The sequence below is a fragment of the Dendrobates tinctorius genome, unplaced genomic scaffold, assembly GCF_039654945.1.
Source record: "Dendrobates tinctorius isolate UK_male_01 unplaced genomic scaffold, ASM3965494v1 ptg000155l, whole genome shotgun sequence".
In the NCBI taxonomy this organism is placed as follows: Eukaryota; Metazoa; Chordata; class Amphibia; order Anura; family Dendrobatidae; genus Dendrobates; species Dendrobates tinctorius.
The window spans coordinates 10,017,674-10,042,391 of NW_027361822.1; the positions used below are offsets into that span (position 1 = coordinate 10,017,674).

At 45.5% G+C, this 24,718-nt stretch overlaps 1 long non-coding RNA gene across 1 annotated transcript in view; it reads right to left on the reverse strand.

Moving 5' to 3' along the window:
- The window catches only part of LOC141051203 (uncharacterized), a 62,762-nt gene that overhangs the window by 20,763 nt on the left and 17,281 nt on the right, over window positions 1–24,718 (reverse strand). The window lies entirely within an intron of this gene.

Here is a 24,718-nt window from a genome sequence, read left to right on the forward strand (position 1 = left end):
CCGGATATATTGAGACATAGCCTCTGTCTCAGGGAGTGATAAAGGATACACACCGCCTCGGGTAGTTTCTGTGCCTGGCAGGAGATCAATCGGGCAATCATAGGGACGGTGCGGCGTGAGTGTCTCCGCAGACTTCTTAGAGAAGACGTCCGCGTACTGGTGGTAGGGCTTGGGGAGCGCGGAGAGATCCGCAGGCACTTCAGTGGAAGCCGCCTGAACACTGCCCCTCAGGCACCTTCCCTCACAGTCCTTGCTCCATCCCAGTATATTCCCCAAAGCCCAATCAATGTGAGGGGAATGGCAATGGAGCCAGGGAACTCCCAGAAGCACCTGGTCGATGCCATCTGGCAGAATGAGCAGGGACAGAATCTCACGATGAGAGGGTGAGATAGAGAGCCCAAGTGGAGCTGTCTGATGGGTCACCTGAGAGGGTAACGGGGCACCATTAACCACCCTGATGGTCAGAGGCTGTGGTAATAATACCAGGGGGATAGCATGTTTCTGGGCGAAGATAGAGGACATAAAATTCCCCTCGGCCCCAGAATCCACGGTAACCTCTGCCTCCCAAGTGGAAGACCCACTGTCTAAGATACCCCGAAATACTGGTTTGGATGAGAAGGGTTTCATATTGGACTGCCCACCACCTACGGCCACTAGTCGTGGGCGTTTTTTCGCCCACAGAGGACACGTGCTGGCCGGGTGACCAAACTGGCGGCACTGATAACAACGTACCGAGCCTCGCATCGGCCGTGGCTTAGAGCCGGTGCGAGACACCTCCATGGGTTCGGAGGGCGAAAGCTCCCGAGCCGGACAAGTTAGCAGCTCGGAGAATGTGGGAGCCAAATTAACCCTTCGTCTGGATTGTGCACGTTCCAACCCGCGCTCCGTGAACCGGAGGTCAATGCGGGTGGAAACTGCAATCAATTCCTCCAGACTCGTGGGAACGTCTCTAGTGGCTAAAGCATCTTTCACGTGCTCAGCTAACCCACTCCAAAACACCGGAACTAATGCTTTGTCCGGCCACTCTATCTCGGAAGCCAGTGTCCGGAACCGGACCGCATAGTGGCTAACCGAGAGTGAGCCCTGTGTTAGGGATAGTAGTTGGAGTGAGGTATCGTGCGTGATCCGTGGTCCCAAAAAGACCTGCTTCAGGGCCGCAAGGAACTGAGCAGGACCCTGAACCACGGGATCACCACGCTCCCACAGTGGCGTGGCCCACTGTAATGCCCGGCCAGACAGCAAGGAGACAATAAACCCCACCTTAGCCCGCTCTGTAGGGAACCGTGCAGCCAGCAACTCCAGCTGAATAGAGCACTGGCTGACGAATCCCCTACAGGTGGCGCTGTCACCCGAAAACTTGTCGGGGAGCGGGAGGCGAGAGATTGTGGGCACACGTGTGACAGCCTCTGCGACTGTCTGGGCAGCAGCTAGTGCAGCATTCGCAGCTGAGTTGGCGCTCTCGATAGCTGCCAACCTGCTCTCCAGCTGCCGGATGTATCGCTGCAGCTGCTGCAGGTCTGCCATTACCAGCCAGACCCTGGCGCTAGTGTAATGTTATGGTCGGTGGAACGCACCTAATAAAAATAATACAAGGTGCGTTCGCCGCCCGGGGTCCACCGAGCGGTAGATGACAAGACCGCTGCTGGACAATGGCAGATACTCCAATGAGTGAAGTAGTGCGCTCGGGTTAACGTCACCCGAGCAGCTAAGGCCGGCTCTGTTCACGCACAGAAAACCTTTTAACAAATAAATACTGAAACGCTGGCCTTGTTAAATGCACAAGGTAACCAGCGGGGCATCGCAACCGCGAACGCCAGAGGACTGCTAAGCGCAGCGCGGCAGAACTGCTAAGCGCAGGCGCGGCGGTAACTCACGCCGCTAGACGACGGTGCCGACAGGCGGACACCGACGGGCGCTAGTGCTAGGTGCGGTAGCACAGTGGCAAATAGCTAGCCACTACCTGGAGCTGACTATACTCACTCGGTCACCACTCGTAATATCAGAGGGTAGGGGTTTCATAATAAGTCATCCACCAGAACATGCATCCATCACCATACACACATAGCATAGTAGGCCTACACTAGCGCATGGCCGAGCCGCCATGCGGGCTTTTTATAGCCATGCGCTTCCGGGACCTTCCAGTAACCTGGGAAGAACCAATCAGATCCGACGCAGGACCTGGACATGTGACCCCTGCTCTCCACTGAGAGGACAAGTTGCGGGCATGCCCAGCAGCACGGCACGAGGACTTAGCCTCTGGAGCGGTTCTCTGCAGAGCAGGTTGCGCTACCATTGCTGCACCAGAGGTGCCAGCAACATCCAGGCTCACAGAACGAGTCTGGGCAGAATGTCTGGCTCGCCGTGATTGCTGAGCAGGAGTCCGAGCGGTCGGAGTGGAATGGGGGACCACCGGATGTCTGGCTCTGGATTCCCGCTGTGCAGCGTCAGCAATCCGACGCCTAACACCGCGTTTGAAGCAGCTCTTGTGTCCGCTGCTTTTGGATTAGCGTTTTTTGGGGCCCTAAGGGTTGGGGAGTTCGATTTGGGGTGTGGTTTGGGGTTTGAGGATGTGTTTTTTTTCGAGGAGTCGGTGCGCGTAAGAATTCGTAAATCAAAGACTGATCCTTTGGGTCGGGGTTCCTGGGTTTTGCTGCATGTTGCCAAATCCTCGATGTGTGCGGTCGCTTTGCTCAAGGCATATGTTGTCATGAGAAAAGGAGGTAGTTTTTTCTTCGCACATGCAGATTTTTCACCTTTAACTAGGTACCAATTCCAGGCCGTGTTTAACAGATGTTTGAAGGGGTTAGGAGTTCCTGCTGGCGAGTATGGCACTCATTCATTCTGCATTGGGGCCGCTACAGAGGCAGCTAAGGAGGGTCTTCCTGATGCTGAAGTTCAGAGGATAGGGAGGTGGAGATCAGCATGCTTTGCTCGTTATATTCATCCAGATTTGTTGTATTAACGTTTCTCTTTTCCCGCAGATTCCGTCAGACCGACTGTCTGGTTGCTGGGACACTCCTACATTTTCTGGGCTGCACAACAGGCCGAGTGTCGCCCAGGTGGACGGCACCTTGGTTTTCGGTACGTCGCTTTCATGTGGAGAGGCATTAGGGGCTTGCAGTGGACGCAAGTTTTCCCAGAGTTTGTTTCGATCGCAAGAGGAGCTTGGGGGCCGATCATTTTGGTCTTACACGTGGGGGGAAACGCTCTGTGCTCGTACAAGGTGGCGGAGTTTTTAACTATGATGCGGGCTGATATGGAGCGTTTCCATAGTTTTTTCCAGGAACTGGTGCTAGTTTGGTCTGAGATTGTCCCGAGGGTGGTGTGGCAAGGGGCTCGTGATGGTATGGCGGTTGAACGCACAAGGAGGTCAATCAATGACCGTATATCTAGGTTTGTGCGTGAGAGGTTCCGTGTGGTCATTCGACACAGACAACTGGAAGGGGTTAATAGGGCCCTGCTAAGGCCTGACGGGGTGCATTTGAACGAGATCGGGCTCGATATCTTCTTATCCGGTCTGCAAGATGGAGTAGAGCAAGCTTTGCTATTGATGGGTGGGGGTCTGAGTCCTGTTTAAAAAAACAGGATCCTCCGTGGCGGTGAAAGAAGGATTGTCACAAAGTTACGGCTCGCTGGCTGACTTGCCTGCGATTACAGAGCAGGGCATTTGGCAGCAAGCGCGTTTTAAGAGAAGTTAAGTGCCTCTAAAATGGTTGTTTAAGAAAATATTCAATAAAGCTGTGACCGACCTTCACCCATCATTTGGTTTCTGAGTGTGATTTATTATGGTTAAGTGGGGCAGAGGAAATGCTTTTGCGGTTTAACCCTGGGTCACAACAGTCTGGTGGGCACTGTACTGAATAAGGAGAGTGCCACTGACTGTGGAGCCTTTCCTCCCCTCCCCTTCCCTTATGGGTTAATGGAGCTTGCCCACCCACGTCGTGCTGGGACGGGGATTTAATGTTATGGGGCCAATGGGATCAGGAAGCGGTTAGCACAAAACATCACAAAGTAACACAGTTCAACAGTTACAGTAGGAGTGAGTCCTACTTGCAAGCTTACAATCTATCAGGAAATAGAGGGGACACAACAGGTAGAACATGTTATGAACAGTCTAGCCATAAGTATTGTAATAAGGGTTTTCATATTAAGCTGCATGATCCGTTCATCAGCCAGGATCGGTCTAGGTACAGTTACCAAGTGCTATTGGGTGCAAGGAGGATGTGGAGCCAGATGAATAGGAAGGAGCAGATTATGGTTAACATTTAGATGGAGGGAACAGGGAGAGTTAGTGTTGCACGATCAACTCAACTCACTAACCTAAGGGCTCGTGCTCCTCTGCGTATAAATTCGAAGAGTGCAGTCCGATTTTAAAAGTCGAATTGTACTCTGACTAATGTTATTCACTGATTTAGTGCTCATCTGTCATTTTTTTCTCTCCTGGAATCTGAGTGAGAAAAAGAAAAATTCAGAAGATGATTGCATAGTTGCAGAGAAAAAAAAATGCATAGCATATGCATGTCATACAGATGCTATGTGAGAAAAATCACATTGTAGTTGAATGTCACTCATCTTACTCTTCTGGTTTAACATCGGAAACATGTCTTAACCCCTTAACGACCGCCGAAACGCCTTTTAACGGCGGTAACTAAGGGTACTTAAACCACAGCGCTGTGAATTCACGGCGCTGTGGAGAAAGTAAATAGCGCCCCCCAGTGTCGGATTTTCTCCTGGGTCTCGGCTACCCCCTGCTTCAGAGAACATGAATCAGGTTGGTTATTACCAACCCCGCTTTTGCGATCGCCGTTATTAACCCTATAACGGCGATCGCAAAAAAAACGTGATTTTGCATTTAAACTCTTTCCTCTGATGTGATCGCACATCAGAGGAGAGAGAAATAGGGTCCCTGATCCCCCCCGGTACCTTTCCATGCCCCAGGGTCCCCTCCCGGTGGTCCTGCGTCCCGCCGGCATCCTCCGGTGGACGCCGCCATCTTGGATCCGGAGAAAATGGCGGGCGCATGCGCAGTGCGCCCTCCAGGAATCTGCAGGCTCCGGCTGGCAGATTCCATTCATTCATTTTGATCACTTTGATAAACTATGATTTTTAATTTTCACGGCTCTATGTGTATAAACTTCTGTGAAGCACTTGGGGGTTCAAAGTGCTCACCACTAGAGATGAGCAACTTTGCCTTTTTTCGGGTCGAGTCGGGTTTCATGAAACCCGACTTTTGCAAAAGTCGGGTCGAACGCAATCGGCCGATTATCGTGAAAAGTCGAAGGCCGACTGAAACACAAAACCCAATGCAAGTCAATGGGGAAGAAAAGTCGGTAGTGAGTGGAGGACAGGAAACACCTACAGTGCCCATTTTAATGCCAAAAACATCAATTTGTATTACTTAAGTTTGTCAACCTTAATTTACTTTATAATAATAGTTAGGCATTGAAAACTGGGGGTTATTTGGCTAAAGTTGTGGGGGGGGTAGGGCTGGCTCCAGATTTTCGTGGGCCCTGGGCGAAAGAGTGTCACTGGGCTCCTTTAACACATGCCACAATTCATGATCCTCTGATACGGCAGAGAAATAGCTGTATAGTACAATGAAAAATACTTCACTTCTTACATCACATGACTGATATCCATTTTAAATTCTCCAATAGCTCCAAAAACGGACAGTATGTTACTCCATACAGTATTATGGCCACCTCATAGTGCCTTATACAGAGTAATGAGGCCCATATATTTCTCCATACAGAATCATTGGTCCCATATAATGTTCGATACAATATATGATGAGCTCCACATAATGCTACAGTATATGTTGGACCCCTTGGATGAAGCTCCACTGTCTTATGGGCCCAACTAATGCTCCATATATAATGGGCCCCATTTCTAATGCTCCAGTGTATAATGGGCCCTGTAAATGCTGCTCCAGTGTCTGATGTCCACCTTTGGAATGCTCCAGTGTATGGTGGGCCTCATATATCATTCTCCAGAGTATAGTACTTCCCAAAAATAGCTGTCCCAACCTTTAAAACAATTAAATAAGTCTCCTCGCTAGGGAATCCCTGTACTAGTCTGGACTCCTCGTCGTCCCCATCTTCCATCTCTCTGCACTTGGACTGTTTAGGTACAGACATGATGTCATTGCGCTCTCTGACCAGAATGTCACTGTCAGAAAACGCGGAAGATGTCATGGTGGCGAAGCAGGGAGAGGTAAGAATTGCAAGTGCTGTGGCCATGAGCAAGCAGGGGGGCCACTCGTGGGCGACGGCACTGGCACAGGGCCCCTCATAGTACGCCAGCGTGTCTGACGGCAAGTGGGCCCTCCCACCGGCAGAGACACTTTTGCGTACTATGAGGGGCCCTGTGCAAGTGCCGTCGCCCATGAGTATGCCCCCCCTGCTCAAGGAACCTGCACTTACATCTGCACCTTCTTCTTTGTCACCGTGTAAGGTGGTATAGTATGCGGAAAGGGGAACCTGAGTTTCATCAGGGTCAGATTCTGGCTGTGTAGAGTGTGAGGGAAATGTAGTGGTCTGGGTCAATGTACCAGCAGAATCATCTAGCAGTGGCTGGGCATCAGTGCACTTGTGGCGCCGCCAGGAGTACGGTCGCCACAGTGGCATTACCTTCCTCCTAGGGAGTGTGATGTCATGCTTGGGAGCAATGAAGGATCTCTCTAGCAGTTAAACCAACACACAACACAGTTCCCACTCCAGGCAGGCAGGGAGAGCTCTGAACCTGACTGCTAAGGAGCTGCTCTCTGTGGTCGGGAGGAGGGAAGTTAGGGCAGTCTGTGAAGGGAAGGGGAAGTGTGTGGATGTGAGAAGGGGAGCTGGAGGATGAGCAGAGTTAAGGCTCACTCCTAGCTGGAGCGCATGGTCCGGATTCCGGTCTCCGAGTTTGTAGGGACACTGATGGTCCTGCAGCAGAAACCGGAGGAAGTTGCAGCTGTAAATGCTCTGTTCCCAACTAAGGCTCGGAGGCCCCAGCAGCGACTTGTGTGAGCCTGAAGGAAAAGGCTACGGCTGCCTGCCTTACGAGAAAGTTTCAAAAGAGAGTCAACAGGGGGAACTTCAGTGAACTCAGTACTGCGAGTACCTCAGATAAGCGCTAAAACGGAGGCCACACTACCTATCTGCAGAGAGAGAATTCCTAATTTGCTTCCAGTCTGACCAACTCCTCCATCTGTACTCTGGGTCCTGGAAGGCACTTACAAAGTACAGGTAAAGAAACTGCACGACTGTGTCTGTCATCTTTCTCCTGCGCCTGGCGCACGGCTCTGCTACATCCTGCACTGCACACCATCGACAAACTCTTTCATCTGCCCTGCGACAACGGCCCTACCTGTGCAGGGCTTCTACATCTTAGCTGCACCACAACATCTGTCCCAGAGAAGTGACACTGCAGCGCTGGTCAATCTGATCAGAAACCACAGGTGGCATCACATATCATTCACCTATAAACGTTATTCACCCCTTTGCATGGACGCCCAGGGCCACGGACCGGGTCACCACCACCGTGACACATCATGGTATGTGAGAAAGAGCTACATGGACTAATATGAAGTGTGGCCTGCTGCATCATTCACTTTTGTTGGGAGTGAAGGACACAAGGAAAGGGGTTCTTCCTGACCCGGAGCCAGCACTTGACGACTCAGTGCTTTCATTTTTTGAAACTTCAGAAGAGGAGGGCATATTAGCTGGAGTCTGTGTCGGCAATGTAAGGCAAAACCAGTTCCTGATGCTCCGGCATTAAAAGCGGTTAACCTACTCCCAGAAAAGGTAGCCTTCCAGGCGTTACGGAGCCAGACCATGACGCAGGCTCAACACCTCCTGCCTTAGCTGCTATTGTGCCTTTGCCACTACAGCAGATGCACCACCACCATCAGTACCAGCTGGCCCCCCCACGCCCACGTCCACGACCTCTTCCACCATACTTCAAAATTTTTGAGAAAATGTACCCAAAATAACAGATATATGGTACTGTATCAGACGCATACTGCTCTATACAGTCAAAGGATAAGTGTCAATCTCCCTATATATTTCATGAGTCACACAGAGACGCTCACAGGCTCAGTATGGATTAAACAAGAATATAAAAAGTAGAAAAAGGGTACAGTATCATCAGATAGCAGGTATATATAGTATAGTTTAAACATTCTAAATCTCCGTATATATTTCAGGAGGCAGACACAGACGCTCTGAGGCTCAGTATGGATTAAAACACAATATAAAAAGCCGGAAACTGTAATGGATCTGAAGCGTACAGCTGTATACAGTGTAGGGGTCATTGTCAATCTCAGTATTTATTTCCACAGTCAGAAACAGAATCTCACTTGGTCGGTTTGGATTAGACCAGATTATAAAAATCAGTAAATGGGTAATGTATCACAAGCGTAGAGCTGTGTACAGTGTTGGGGTAATTTTTAAATCTACATATAAATTGCAGAAGTAACCCACAGACTCTCACACGCTCAGGATGGATCACACCACAATATAAAAAGAAGATCCACAAGAAATAATCACACATGTGGGCCAATGTTCCAGGTGTCAATGATACACTTAGAGTGGTGGGTGGAGGAGAACTTCCTGGCAGAAAGGGTACAGTATTACCAGATACCAGGTATATATAGCATAGTTTAAACATTAAAAATGTACGTCTATATATCAGGAGTAGTGTTGAGCCACCCCGCTGGTGTTCGAGTTCAGTTCGTCGAACAGGCGGTAAGTTCGTCGAACGTTCATCGAACCCCATTGAAAACAATGGAAAGCAAACACAAACACATACAAACACATAGAAAACAATTACAAAACACCTTAAAAGGTGTCCCAAAGCAGACAAAATGCTCAGAAGACACAAATAACATATGGAAAAGGGCAACTACATATAGAAAAGAGGTGGAGGAGTAAAAGGAGGAGGAGGAGACACAGATATAGGCATGTCATGCCCTTATAAAGTCAAGAAAGGCTGGAATAAAAATCCAAAAAAAAAAAAAAAAAAAAAATCTAAAATTCTAAAATCAAAGACGATCATATACCGTTGGACTTCCCACCATAAATTATGCCAACTGCCGATCGGGTGGCGTTATTCCCACGACCCTCCGAACAGCGTCCATGAAGGCAAAGTGTTTGGTTTCCGGGGGGTAGTATGGTTGCAAAACTGAACCTTAAAGGAATGTCCAGAAGGGCACCACCACCAGGAGTGGAGCCTGCGGCTTAGGCTACTTTCACTCTTGCGTTTTTTTGTGGTGCGTTTTTTGCGCACACAAACGCATGAAAAAAATGCATCATGCACTTGGGTGCGTTTTTTTGTGGGCTTTGGTGTGTTTTTTTGCGCATACGTGCGCATTACAATGAGCACGTATGCGCACCCATAGAATATAATGGGTGTTTTGCTGTAAAAAAAACGCATTGCGTGCGCATGCGTTTTTTGGGGGCAAGTCGGACGCACAAAAAATGCAACAGGAAGCATTTTGTGCGCCCGAGCGCACACTATAAAAAAAGCATGCGCGTACAAACGCATGTGTATGCGCACCTATGCGCACCCATGTAAAAGATAGGGGGAAAAAACGCATGCTTTTTTTGCGCTAAAAAAAGGCAAAAAAACGCAAGTGTGAAACCAGCCTTAATTGGACTCCACACTGGCAACCTAAACAATGCCAGCCACGGAAAGGATGGACAGATTGCAAGCTTTGTCGATTCTGTGGGTGGTGGTGCATGGCCATTTTTAGTTGTGCTAGCGATTTGTCAGCTTAATTCCGTTAACGAATGAGACTCCGGCAAGCCCCCGCGGTCCGCGTCCAGCTTACTAGAGGAACACGCGAGATCGAGCCATAACAGGTCTGTCATGCCCTTACATGTCCGGGACTGCATGCGCGTTACAATGAATGGACCAGCGTGTATCGCTTACAGGTGCGGATAACACGCTGAACCCCGTTAGTGATGGGGATCTGGGATTCCAATTCTTCCCCACGAACGAGGATTTCCCAGTAAGTGCAGGTCAACCGGAATTAGGCCTAACCGGCATTCCAGAAAGAATGTGAAAAAATTAAGTGTCCAAACCACAGGTGCTGTAGCTTGCTTAACAGCTGGGCTCCTCTGCTGAGTAGCACGCAGTTCTTAAATAAACAGGCGGCATAGCTTGGTTCACGGGTGGGCAACTCTGCTGAGTAGCAGACAGTGCTTACATAAACAGGAGGCACAGCTTGGTTCACGGGTGGGCTTCTCTGCTGAGTAGCAGACACAGTTACTAGGCCCAAAGTATTAACTGGGCTAAATGCAGTCAAAAACTGTTTCTTTCATAAACAGGCGGCATAGTTAGGTTCACGTGTGGGCTCCTCTGCTGAGTAGCAGACAGTGCTACAAGGCCCAAAAGGATTTTCTGGACAAGATGCTGTAAAAAATTATTAGAAACATACACGGTGTAGCTCCTTGACAGGTGTACTACACCGCTGGCTACCAGACACCGCTACTATGCCATGAAACGGTCTATTAATATTGAAAACCATTATTAATGTGAAAATAAAGTTACGCTTTTGGTGAATGAACCGTTCTCGAACGGAACCTCGAACAGCCGAATTTTAAGCAAAGTGTTCGAGTTCTACGAACGGCTCGAGCACCGCCCAAAACAGCTCGAATTTGAACTTGGCGAACAGGTTGACTCAAACACCGCTCATCTCTAATCAGGAGGCAGACTCAGACGGTCTCAGGCCCAGTATGGATTCTACAAGATTGAAGAAAGTTGAGAAAGGGTACAGTATCACCAGATAACAGGTATATATGTAGCATAGTTTACACATTAAAAATCTCAGTGTATATTTCCGGAGTCCGACAAAGACACTCACAGCCTCAGTATGGATCAGACAAGAATCTAAAAAGTAGAAAAAGGGTAATGTATTTGAAGCGTGCACTAGTATACACTGTTGGGGTATTTTTCAATCTTCATATATATTTCAGTCTCAGTAAGACAGTCCAGACTCTCCGCAAGAGGAAACGAGATGGATACAAGTACAGACAGAAAGTCAAGTGATTGCAGAAATTTTGGAATTGCTAATCACGGGAAAAACTCCCGGGAGAATTCTCAGAGGCGATGCTGACCCTCAATTACTTTATCTGTGGAGACAGCGAAAACAGTTCTTGTGAAGAAAGGTTTGCTGTATCGCAGTACCGTGGATCCCATCACCGTTACTCATCTCCATCAAATTGTGATCACAGGGAGAGATGTAGACATTGTTCACACTGCCTATCATGATCTGTCAGGTAACTTTGGAGTGCAAAAGACGGGAGCCACAGGCCGTAGGCGATTCTATTGGATTGGCATGAGAGGACACATTTAAAAATGTGGGCAGGAATGTCACATGTCTGTGAGTAGCAAAACCGTGAAAGCTGATGATAAACCACCACTGCATCTCATTGTGAGTCGACGTCCATAACAAATGGAAGCCATTGATCATCTGAAGATAGCTATGCCCTGTCCTGCTGGGCTCTACGTCTTAACCATCATCTATCAGTAAACCAAATTTGTATTGTCAGTCTCAGTGAAGGATTTAACAGCCCAGACTACACAGCGGTGGAACAGGGAGAGGTAAGTATTGCAAGTGCTGGGGCCCTGAGCAAGCAGGGGGGGGCCCACTCATGGGCGGCGGTACTGGCACAGGGCCCCTCATAGTATGCCGGTGTGTCTGACGGCGGGTGTGCACCCCCGCCGTCAGAGACACTTGATTGTACTATGAGGGACCCTGTGCCAGTGCCATCGCCCAAGAGTGGGCCCACCCACCTGTCCAGGGCAACGTCAGGTGGGGGCAGAGGCAGCCTAGTTAGGGAGGTTGAAAAAAGGCATATGTTGATGTTGGACATTCAGCAGCTGCAAATGGAGGAATTGGAGAAGTCCGAGGAAGAGGAGGACAAAAGCGAGCCATTTTTCTGGCAACCTACGTGTCAGCAGGGGAAGGTGGGACAAAATCCTTTGAAACCCATGCATGGTTCATTTTAATGAAGGTTAGATCATCAACATTTTGGGTCGACAGACGGGTCCTTTTTTCTGTCAGGATTGATCCAGCAGCACTGAAGACTCGTTCAGATAACACACTAGCAGCAGGGCAAGCGAGCTCCTGTAAGGCATATTGTGCCAATTCAGGCCATGTGTCCAGTTTACAGGCCCAATAGTCAAAGGGGAATGACCTGTGAGGGAGAACATCGATATGGGAGAAGTAGTTTGTAACCATAGTTGACAACTGCTGTCTCCTGTCACTTTCAATCGATGCAGTATTACCAGTCGTGTGAGCGGGACTTGAAAAATCAGTCCACAACATGGTCATGAAACCCCTGTGTCCAACGCCACTTCGGCTGTGTGCACCACGAACACCTCTTCCATGTTGCTCCCTACGGCTCGTGGGAGAACCATCACCACCGCTGTGTGCTGGGAATGCCTCAAACAAACGGTTTACCAGAGTTGCTTGCTTGTTAGCCAATATTAGCTCTAGGTTCTCCTGAGGCATGATGTTTTGGAATTTGCCTTTATAGCGTGGATCCAGGATGCTTGCCAACCAGTAGTCGTCATCGTTCATCATTTTGGCAATGTGGGGGTCCCTTTTTAGGATCTGCAAGGCATAATCACACATGTGGGCCAATGCTCCAGGTGTCAATGATGCACTGCAAGTGCTGGGTGGAGGAGCACTTTCTGGCAAATCAACATCCCTCCAGTCATGCACAAACCCTGTACCTGACCTTGCCACGCCAACAATTTCTCTTGCCCCCTGAGAAGCATCCTCCTCCCCTAAATAATCATCCCCATCATCCTCCTTCTCTTCTTCCTCCACCTCATCCAGGAGAGTTCCCTGAGCAGACAATGGCTGACTGTCATCAAGGCTTCCCTCCTCCTCTTCCTCCTCAGCTGCAGACACCTACTCCTTAATGAGCGTCAAAGTTTGCATGAGCAGACGCATAAGTGGGATGCTCATGCTTATGATGGCGTCGTCTGTGCTTACCAGCCATGTGCATTCCTCAAAACACTGAAGGACTTTACAGAGGTCTTTCAGCTTCGACCACTGCACACCTGTCAACTCTATGTCTGCCCTCAAACTGCCTGCCCATGTATCCTCCCACAAATGCATCACAGCCTGCCTCTGTTCGCACAGCCTCTGAACCATGTGCAGGGTGGAGTTCTACCTTGTTGCAGCGTCGATAATTAGGCGGTGCTTGGGAAGGTGGAGCAATCGCTGCAGCTTCTGCATACGACTGGAGTGTACGGGCCACCAGCGGATGTGCGAGCACAGTCTTCGCACCTTATGGAGCAGGGCTGTTAACTCCGGATAATTATTGAGGAAGCACTGCACCACCAGTATGTGTCTGAGTTTTGAAAGGGCTATGACTGCCACAAAATTCCGGCCGTTATCACTAACTACCTTGCCTGCCTCAAGATGTAGACTGCCCAGCCATGACTCAGTTTGTCGCTGCAAGTAGTCGGCCAGTGCCTCCGCGGTGTATCTGTTGTCGCCCAAACACATCATCTTCAACACAGCCTGCTGACGCTTACCACTAGCTGTGCGATAGTGGGACACCTCGTGTGCAACACTGGCAGCTGCGGATGGAGTGCTCGTGCAACTGCGCTCTGTGGGCGAGCTTTCGCTTCTGGAGGAGGAGGAGGAGGAGGGTCGAACGCCTACAGCCAACTGTTTCCTATACCGTGGGCTAGGCAGCACTGTCCCACCGCCGCTGTCCCCTGTGGACCCTGCATCCACCACATTAACCCAGTGCGCAGTGATGGACATGTAATGTCCCTGGCCATGCCTACTGGACCATGCATCTGTTGTGAGGTGCACCTTTCTACTCACTGATTGCTTGAGTGCATGGACAATGCGGTCTTTCACATGCAGGTGGAGGGCTGGGATGGCTTTGCGAGAAAAGAAGAACTGACTGGGTAGGTCATAACGTGGTACTGCATAGGCCATGAGCTCGCGGAAAGCTTCACTTTCAACCAACCTGTAGGGCATCATCTCTAACAAGATTAGTTTGGCAATGTGGGCGTTCAAACACAGTGTATGCGGATGAGAGAATGAGTACTTTGTTGTCCAACTCAGTCTCTGGTAGGGTGAGCTGGACTTGACAGCTGCATATGGTGGAACTAGCAGTGGACATGGCGGACCGAGAGAGGGTTGGTGATGGTGTTGGTGGTCTTGCTGTTGGCCTAGATTCAGTCTTTCGTAGCAATAACATTGTGATTCCCTGACTGCTTTGGCCTTGCGATGACACCTCAACATTTGCTGCTGGTGGTGTGCTAACCGGTGGGCTTACAGTGGGGGAAGCGACGTAGCGTTGCTGACTACCTTCATTCAGAGCAGGTGCACATGTGGTACGAGAGGTTTGGTAGTCCGTCCACGCTTGCAAGTGCATGGTGGTTAAATGTCTAAGCATGCAACTGGTATTCAATTTTCTCAGATTTTTCCCTCAGCTAAAGGTCTTTGCGCACTTCTTACAGATAACCTTGGCCTGATCATTAGGATTTTGTTCAAAAAAGTGCCACATTGCACTCTTCCTACTATGGAAGACATTTTGAGGCCTTGAACGCTGTGCTAATTTGACCGTCTGGCCAAGCTGTCCTGCAACTCTTTTGGTTTTTGTAAACCGTTTTTGGACTGCTACGCGCCTGCCAGATAACAGCTGTTGCGATGTCGTTGCCTGCTGTGGATCCTCCTCCTCTTCTGAGCTATTGGCAGTGGCACCCTCTTCCCCAATGGATGCCAATCTGTGTCAACAACTGGGTCATCCATCACCTCCTCTTCAATTTCATGTGCACCTTCCTCTGTGTCACCGTGTAAGGTGATATAGTATGCAGGAAGGGGCACCTGAGTTTCATCAGGGTCAGATTCTGGCTCAGTACACTGCGAGGACAATGTAGTGCTCTGAGTGAATGTACCAGCAGAAAAATCTAGCAGTGGCTGTGCATCAGTGCACTCCATGTCAGATTCATCTTGGACTGGGGAATTCACGATTTGACTTGATAACCCAGGCATGGTATGTGAAAAGAGCTCCATGGAGTAATCTGTAGTGTGGCCTGCCGCAGCCTTCACTTTTGGTAGGGGTGAAGGACACAAGGATAGGTGTTGTTCCTGACCAGGAGCCTCCACTGACGACTCAGTGCTTTTATTTTTTGAAACTTCAGAAGAGGAGGCGATAAAGCTGGAGGCTGTGTGAGCAATGTAAGCCAAACCTTGTTCCTGAAGCTCCGGCTCTAAAAGCGCTTTACCTACTCCCAGAAAAGGGAGCCTTCGAGGCCTTGTGGAGCCAGACGATGACGCAGGCTCAACACCTCCTGCCTTAGGTGCTATTGTGCTTTTGCCACTACCAGCAGATGCACCACCACCACCATCAGTACCAGCTGGCAACCCCCGCCCACTTCCACGGCCTCTTCCACCATACTTCCTCATTTTTGGAAAAATGTACCCAAAATACCACCAGCTATATGGTACTGTAAATCAAGGTACAAGATGTATATAGTATTGGGGAGAATTGGAAGCTCCCTAGAGATTTTAGGAGGCTGAACTATTATCTCAGGCCCACTATAGATTACACCTCTATTTAACAGGCTGAAATAGGCAGATGTATGACCAGGTACAAGGTGTATATAGTATTAGGGAGAATTGGAAGCTCCCTAGAGATTTTAGGAGGCTGACAATGATGCTCTCAGTCCAAGTATGGCAGCAGGCAGCCTAATAAGCAGACAAATGACAAAAGTGCTCATACAAGGCTCACATGTGGTAACCGCTAGCAACACCCTATATAGCAGATTGGGTAATGAATGTATGTGGAGCGATGAATCTCTATACTGCCCACATGTTTATATCTTAACGATATTATATGTGCATAGTGCACAGGACACCATATAGAGAAAACAGCGCTAACACACTCCAAACGGTAATTAAATAAAACACAATGCAAAAGGTTAATATCATACCCATAAGATTACTGCAGGTGAGCGCGGCACAAGACAGAGCAGCCCCGACGCGCGTTTCACGTGGGCTTCCTCGGGGGGCTGTGTCTGTGTGTTGGACATATGGGCATTTTATGTAGGAGATCCAGGTGTGCATAATCATCAGCGCCATTATCGGCGCATGCGCAGTGTCAAGCAAGGCGCCACAAAGCAACGCCCACAGCCGCCCATGTGACCGGAAGGCAGAGGGAAATCCCTCATGACGTCAATAGCCTCCCGTGTCACCGCTAGCCGCCGGAGAATTGAATCATGGGAGCCGCCACACTGGGCATGCGCACATACACTGAAGCCACCATCTTTAATATGGGCAAAAAAGAGGGCATAGATATCGCTATATCCAATGTTTGATAGAGACAATATTAAAGTGAATAAAGAAGATATAAATACCACAAAGTCTTATATTAATGAGAATAATAATAAAGTGTAACAGTGACAATCTATTATAATAGAACAAACAATAAAAAATAAAAAATAATAATAAATAATAAATAAAAAATAATATAAAATAAATAAAAATATAAAAATCACCCCTACAAAACAAACACACAAATATAATTGTAAATATATGTGAAACATAAATACTGGGATAGTACTAATAAAATCCCAGAAAAAGAGGATTATATTATAAGCGACAAACAATATATATAGTACATAGTGATAATATATCAACATATAAAGATAGGATAAAAAGACCCCCCCATATAGACTAATCAGCCCAATAATGACAGGACCGCTTCAGGATGGCTGTATCTTGGATAGCCGATTATTCTGAATCCACTCGATGATCCCCAGTCATAAGATACTCCGAACATCAGACAATGATGGAATGAATACAATGAGCGAAAATACTGAATAAACAATAATAACATATATTTACAATTATATTTATGTGTGTTTGTTTTGTAGGGGTGATTTTTATATTTTTATTTATTTTTTATTATTTTTTATTTATTATTTTTTATTGTTTGTTCTATTATAATAGATTGTCACTGTTACACTTTATTATTATTCTCATTAATATGAGACTTTGTGGTATTTATATCTTCTTTATTCACTTTAATATTGTCTCTATCAAACATTGGATATAGCGATATCTATGCCCTCTTTTTTGCCCATATTAAAGATGGTGGCTTCAGTGTATGTGCGCATGCCCAGTGTGGCGGCTCCCATGATTCAATTCTCCGGCGGCTAGCGGTGACACAGGAGGCTATTGACGTCATGAGGGATTTCCCTCTGCCTTCCGGTCACATGGGCGGCTGTGGGCGTTGCTTTGTGGCGCCTTGCTTGACACTGCGCATGCGCCGATAATGGCGCTGATGATTATGCACACCTGGATCTCCTACATAAAATGCCCATATGTCCAACACACAGACACAGCCCCCCGAGGAAGCCCACGTGAAACGCGCGTCGGGGCTGCTCTGTCTTGTGCCGCGCTCACCTGCAGTAATCTTATGGGTATGATATTAACCTTTTGCATTGAATCATAGAATCATAGAATCGTAGAGTTGGAAGGGACCTCCTGGGCCATCTGGTCCAACCCCCTGCTCAAAGCAGGATTCGCTAAATCATCCCAGTCAGATGTCTGTCCAGCCTCTGTTTGAAGACTTCCATTGAAGGAGAACTCACCACTTCTCGTGGCAGCCTGTTCCACTCATTGATCACTCTAACTGTCAAAAAGTTTTTTCTAATATCTAATCTGTGTCTCCTCCCATTCAGTTTTATCCCATTGCTTCTAGTCTTTCCTTGTGCAAATGAGAATAAAGTTGATCCTTCTACAATGTGACAGCCCTTTAGATATTTGTAGACAGCAATTAAGTCTCCTCTCAGTCTTCTCTTTTGCAAACTAAACATTCCCAAATCCTGCAACCTTTCCTCATAAGACAGGGTTTGCAGACCGGTCACCATTCTGGTCGCTCTTTTCTGAACTTGCTCCAGTTTGTTGATGTCTTTTTTAAAATGTGGTGCCCAAAACTGGACACAATATTCCAGATGAGGTCTGACCAAAGAGGAGTAGAGGGAAATAATGACTTCACGTGATCTAGACTGTATGCTTCTGTTAATACATCCTAGAATTGCATTTGCCTTTTTTGCTGCTGCATCACACTGTTGACTCATATTCAGTCTGTGATCTATTAGTATACCCAAGTCTTTTTCACATGTGCTGTCACTTAGCCCTATTCCTCCCATTCTATATATGCTTTTTTCATTTTTATTGCCCAGATGTAGTACTTTGCATTTCTCCCTGTTAAAAACCATTCTGTTAGTTACTGCCCACTTCTCCAGTTTATTTAAATCTTTTTGAATCCTCTCTCTCTCTTCTCTAGTATTAGCTATCCCTCCTAGCTTTGTGTCATCAGCAAATTTAATCAGTTTACCCTCAATTCCTTCATCTAAATCGTTGATAAAGATGTTGAACAATACAGGGCCCAGGACAGAGCCCTGTGGTACCCCACTTGAGACATTCTTCCAACTGGATGTGCAGCCATTTACGACCACTCTTTGGGTCCGATCACTAAGCCAGCTATGAATCCACCTAACAGTTGCCTTGTCCATTCCATACTTAGTCATTTTTTCAATAAGGATTGTATGAGAGACTTTGTCAAATGCTTTGCTGAAGTCAAGATATACTATATCTACAGCATTTCCTTGATCCACCCAATCAGTGATACCGTCATAGAAGGAAATTAAGTTAGTCTGACATGACTTATTAGTTACAAACCCATGCTGACTCTGTTTGATCACTTCATTCTTATCCAGGTATTGACTTAAATGTTGTTTAATAATTTGTTCAAAGATCTTTCCTGGTATAGAAGTCAGACTCACCGGCCTATAGTTGCCTGGGTCCACCTTCTTCCCCTTTTTGAAGATAGGAACAACATTTGCTCTTCTCCAGTCTTCTGGCACTTCTCCTGTTCTCCAAGAATTTTCAAAGATTATGGAGAGTGGTTCAGAAATTTCTTCTGCTATCTCCTTCAGTACTCTGGGGTGTAATTCATCTGGACCTGGAGACTTGAATTCATTTAGGTTAGCTAAGTGTTTCCTCACTATCTTTCTGTTTATAGATATCCTGGATTCTTCTATTCCCTCAATAGGACAGTAAATAACAGTTGGTGTTACATTTCCTTTCTGAGAGAAAACAGATGCAAAATAGGAATTTAAAAGTTCAGCCTTCTCAACATCCTGTCTTACCATTTCATCATTTTCATCCTGTAAAAATCCTATAGCATCTTTGACTTTTCTTTTACTTTTGACATATCCCCAAAATCCTTTATTATTGCTTTTGACATCTCTTGCAAGCCTCAATTCATTTTCAGCTTTAGATAATCTGATTTTAGATAATCTGATTTGTGCCCTGCAGATTCTGCAGACAGCATTATATTCTTCTTTAGATATGCCTCCCTCTTTCCATTTTATAAACATTTTTTTCTTCCTTTTTAGCATGTGCTTAAGTTCTGTGTTCACCCATCCTGGTTTCCTTAAATGCTTCCTATTCTTCCCTCTTTTCGGAATTGTTAACAACTGTGCTTTGAGAATTTCATTTTTCAAGATTTCCCATCCTTCCTGGACATTTTTGTCTTTAAGGATATCCAGCCATTGGATCCCTCCAATTCTCTTTCTGAATCCCTTAAAATCTGCCTTTCTGAAATCTAACCTTGACGTCTGAGTCTTCACAGGTCTTCCGCCTCTAGTTATCCAAAATTCTAAAATAGCATGGTCGCTACCTCCTAGGGTTCCAGCCATTGTGTTTTATTTAATTACCGTTTGGAGTGTGTTAGCGCTGTTTTCTCTATATGGTGTCCTGTGCACTATGCACATATAATATCGTTAAGATATAAGCATGTGGGCAGTATAGAGATTCATCGCTCCACATACATTCATTACCCAATCTGCTATATAGGGTGTTGCTAGCGGTTACCACATGTGAGCCTTGTATGAGCACTTTTATCATTAGTCTGTATTTTGTACTAGCCTTTATGTATTTGTAATAATAAAATATTTTTATTATATACATATATACTTCTTGTGGATTATATCTCCGTGGTTTGTGTAGGATTTATAGTATAGTGGAGTTTCCAAAGTTATTTTAGTGTCCAAAATGAAGGTTTTTTACCTATATTAGAAATGGATACAGTATGTATCGGTGGTTTATATTATCAAGTTTCTTCTGTGTCTTCACAGCTTTTTCCGCTGATCAGATGGATTTTAAAGCATGTGAAAAAACGTGGCTTTTGCAGCTGGACAAAGTGTTTAACAATGGTTCATGTGTGGTTGTTGATTCCAAGAATAGGGATTTAACTGAATTAACAATCAAATACAAAGAATTACTGCAACGTAGGATTCGTGTATGGTGGAATAAATCATTCCTTGAAAGATATATCTCCTGTGGCCTTATACCAAGAGGGTTACGTGTTCAAATCTTCCCTTCGTTTAATATTGAGAGTGATCAATTTAAGAACCAATGGGAAGAAATTGCATCAATATGTTCAAAGGGATTTATGGGATTACTAATCTCTAATAATGAGGTGACTCTGAATGAGATTGATAAGGATCTTAACCTTATCCAAGATGAGATTAATAAAAACCTAAGTCCAGAAATTAGTGTTAATTTCAAAAATTAGATTGATAAAGAAATTGAGAAATGGGAAAAATAAATTGTTTCCATTAAATCAAAGAAATATCAAAGAGACACAATGGATGCTCAAAATAATCGGGTGTATAGATGGAGATCGAATGTAATGAATAGGAGATCCACATTTAGAGCAAGATCTGTTTCATTTTCATCTGTTTCTTCTGTCGATGAGAGACCAGGAACATCGGATACAAATAAAATAGGTTCTGATAGATTTGATGGTAAAGATCGGTGGCAGAGAACAACTAGATTTAGCAACAAGAGGAAGAAAGTAATATCACCTCAGAAAGACAAGAGACCTAAGAATAATACTCTAGAGGTAATTAATTTATCTCGTCATATTTTGACTACACCTCAGAAGGAAGTCTTGGGTCTCGTCCTTTCTTTTTCTCCATGTAATAACTATGATTATTTTACAGCATTGAAAGGTTTGCATCTATTCTCACGAAAACTTGTGTTGAAAAAATTGCATTCTCGATCAACAACATAGAATTTGAGTAGCGCAGAACAAGAAGCCATTTCTATATTGGAGGATTTGGAAAATGAATCCGCGGACTTATCCACAGGTATTTCTCTTCCTCTGATTTCTGCTAAATCGACCACGTTTCCCCCTTTTTCTCTTTGTCCACAAGTGGATATCTTTACTAGATTAGTATCTGCTGATTTAAAAACGATTTCCAATAAAGGGAAAAGGGACAATCTGACTGTGGTTCAGAGGGAAGCTTTGAAAGAACTAAAAGAATTACACGATGTTGTTGTAAAGCCAGCGGATAAAAGGGGGGAACGTGGTCATTTGGCCCATTGAGAAATACGAGAAAGAGGCGTTTAAACAATTACGCAATAAAGAGACCTATGAATTACTCTCTCAGAATCCACTTTCTCAATTTCAGAGTGAGTTAATGGAAATCCTGGAAAAATCACTTGATGTGGGAACCATTCACAGGAGATTATTTGATGGATTGGTAGTTAAAAATCCTATTATTCCAACATTCTACCTTCTCCCCAAGGTCCATAAAGATGCTCTTAACCCCCCGGGGCGTCCAATTGTTTCTGGCATAGGAGGGCTGTGCGATCCGATCTGCAAATTTATTGATCATTATCTAAGATCACAGGTAGATACGTTGCCCTCCTATGTCAGAGACACCACCGACGTCCTGAGGCGTTTAGATGGGATGATTCTTGAGCCAGATATGTTGTTAGTCACGGCGGATGTTGAGGCTTTATATACCTCCATCCGCCATGATGATGGACTTGAAGCCGTTTCATTTTTCTTGGAATCTAGCAATATTGATGTGGATGTTAGGTGTCTGGTGCTGAGGCTCTTGCGATTCGTTCTAACTCATAACTTCTTTACCTTTAGGGATCGGTACTACCTCCAGAGTAGGGGCACCGCTATGGGGGCGGCCTGTGCTCCCTCCTATGCTAACCTCTTTCTGGGTTACTGGGAGAGGGGCATATTTCAGGGGGGTGTACGGGCCGCTCCCCATATTCTGGGGTGGTACCGATTCATAGATGACATATTATTTATTTGGCAAGGTACTGTTGACCATTTACATGAATTTATGCGGGAATTGAATCGCAACAGCCTCAACATCAGACTCACATATAGTTATCACATGAAAATAATTTCTTTTTTAGACATCAATTTGCTTGTCCAAGATGATGGCTCAATCCACACTGATGTATACAGGAAAGAAACATCTGTGAATGCTCTCCTCCATGCCTCCTCGTCCCATGTGAGTTCTACAATTGGAGCGATTCCTATTGGACAGTTTTTACGGATGAGGAGGATTTGTACTACGGAGGAGACATTTGAGCGTCAATCTGTGGACCTTGGGGAGAGATTTCAAGCGCGTGGATATAGTAAGAGGAGTATTAAGAGAGGATATTATCGCGCGAGAAATTCTAAACGGACTGAACTGCTTGTAATGAATAAGAAGGCCAAAAAAGAAGATCAAAGAATCCGGTTTATATCCACATTCAATCACAGGTGGGAGACCATGAGATCGATTCTCAAAAGACATTGGCCAATATTGAAAACTGATCAGACGCTGTCCAGATATCTCTCGGATTCTCCCCTCATGACGGCCAGGAGGAGTAAGAATCTGAGAGATATTCTGGTACAAAGTCATTATGTCCCCAAAAAACCTGATCCCTTTGGAGCTGGCAAACGAAAATGGGGTTTTTATCCCTGTGGGGATTGCCTAGCATGCCGAAATCATGTCCGTACCATTTCCTTTATGTCTGCTGATGGTCAAAAAGATTTTAAAATTACAGAGTATATTTCATGTAGTACTACATTTGTAGTCTATGTGGCAAAGTGTACTTGTAATCTTTTGTATGTGGGCCTGACATCACGCGAATTGAGAATTCGCACTCGTGAGCATGTCAGAGATATCATAGCAGCAAAGGAGGTGGAGGACATTACACTTCTAAAAACTGTGCCACGACATTTTAAAATACATCATAAATCTAACCCAGGTGACTTGCGGGTCTTTGGGATAGATAGAATTAGATGTGGCATTAGGGGTGGGGATATGAAACGTTTATTGGCACAGGTGGAATGTCGTTGGATCATTGTCCTGGGGACTATGAGTCCTCTAGGTTTGAACGAGCAGTTGAGTTTCGCATCTTTTTTGTAAGTAATTCGTATATGAATTGTGTCCCAAATTCTTGGATTTTAATTTGTGTGTTGTTGTTTTTTGTTTATTCAGTATTTTCGCTCATTGTATTCATTCCATCATTGTCTGATGTTCGGAGTATCTTATGACTGGGGATCATCGAGTAGATTCAGAATAATCGGCTATCCAAGATACAGCCATCCTGAAGCGGTCCTGTCATTATTGGGCTGATTAGTCTATATGGGGGGTCTTTTTATCCTATCTTTATATGTTGATATATTATCACTATGTACTATATATATTGTTTGTCGCTTATAATATAATCCTCTTTTTCTGGGATTTTATTAGTACTATCCCAGTATTTATGTTTCACATATATTTACAATTATATTTATGTGTGTTTGTTTTGTAGGGGTGATTTTTATATTTTTATTTAATTTTTATTATTTTTTATTTATTATTTCTTATTTCTTATTTCTTATTTTTATTTTTTATTGTTTGTTCTATTATAATAGATTGTCAATGTTACACTTTATTATTATTCTCATTAATATGAGACTTTGTGGTATTTATATCTTCTTTATTCACTTTAATATTGTCTCTATCAAACATTGGATATAGCGATATCTATGCCCTCTTTTTTGCCCATATTAAAGATGGTGGCTTCAGTGTATGTGCGCATGCCCAGTGTGGCGGCTCCCATAATTCAATTCTCCGGCGGCTAGCGGTGACACGGGAGGCTATTGACGTCATGAGGGATTTCCCTCTGCCTTCCGGTCACATGGGCGGCTGTGGGCGTTGCTTTGTGGCGCCTTGCTTGACACTGCGCATGCGCCGATAATGGCGCTGATGATTATGCACACCTGGATCTCCTACATAAAATGCCCATATGTCCAACACACAGACACAGCCCCCCGAGGAAGCCCACGCGAAACGCGCGTCGGGGCTGCTCTGTCTTGTGCCGCGCTCACCTGCAGTAATCTTATGGGTATGATATTAACCTTTTGCATTGTGTTTTATTTAATTACCGTTTGGAGTGTGTTAGCGCTGTTTTCTCTATATGGTGTCCTGTGCACTGTGCACATATAATATCGTTAAGATATAAACATGTGGGCAGTATAGAGATTCATCGCTCCACATACATTCATTACCCAATCTGCTATATAGGGTGTTGCTAGCAGTTACCACATGTGAGCCTTGTATGAGCACTTTTGTCATTTGTCTGTATTTTGTACTAGCCTTTATGTATTTGTAATAATAAAATATTTTTATTATATACATATATACTTCTTGTGGATTATATCTCCGTGGTTTGTGTAGGATTTATAGTATAGTGGAGTTTCCAAAATTATTTTAGTGTCCAAAATGAAGGTTTTTTACCTATATTAGAAATGGATATGTATCGGTGGTTTATATTATCAAGCCTAATAAGCAGGTCTGCTGCACACAAAAGTGTGGAAAAATGAACGCTTGTTAA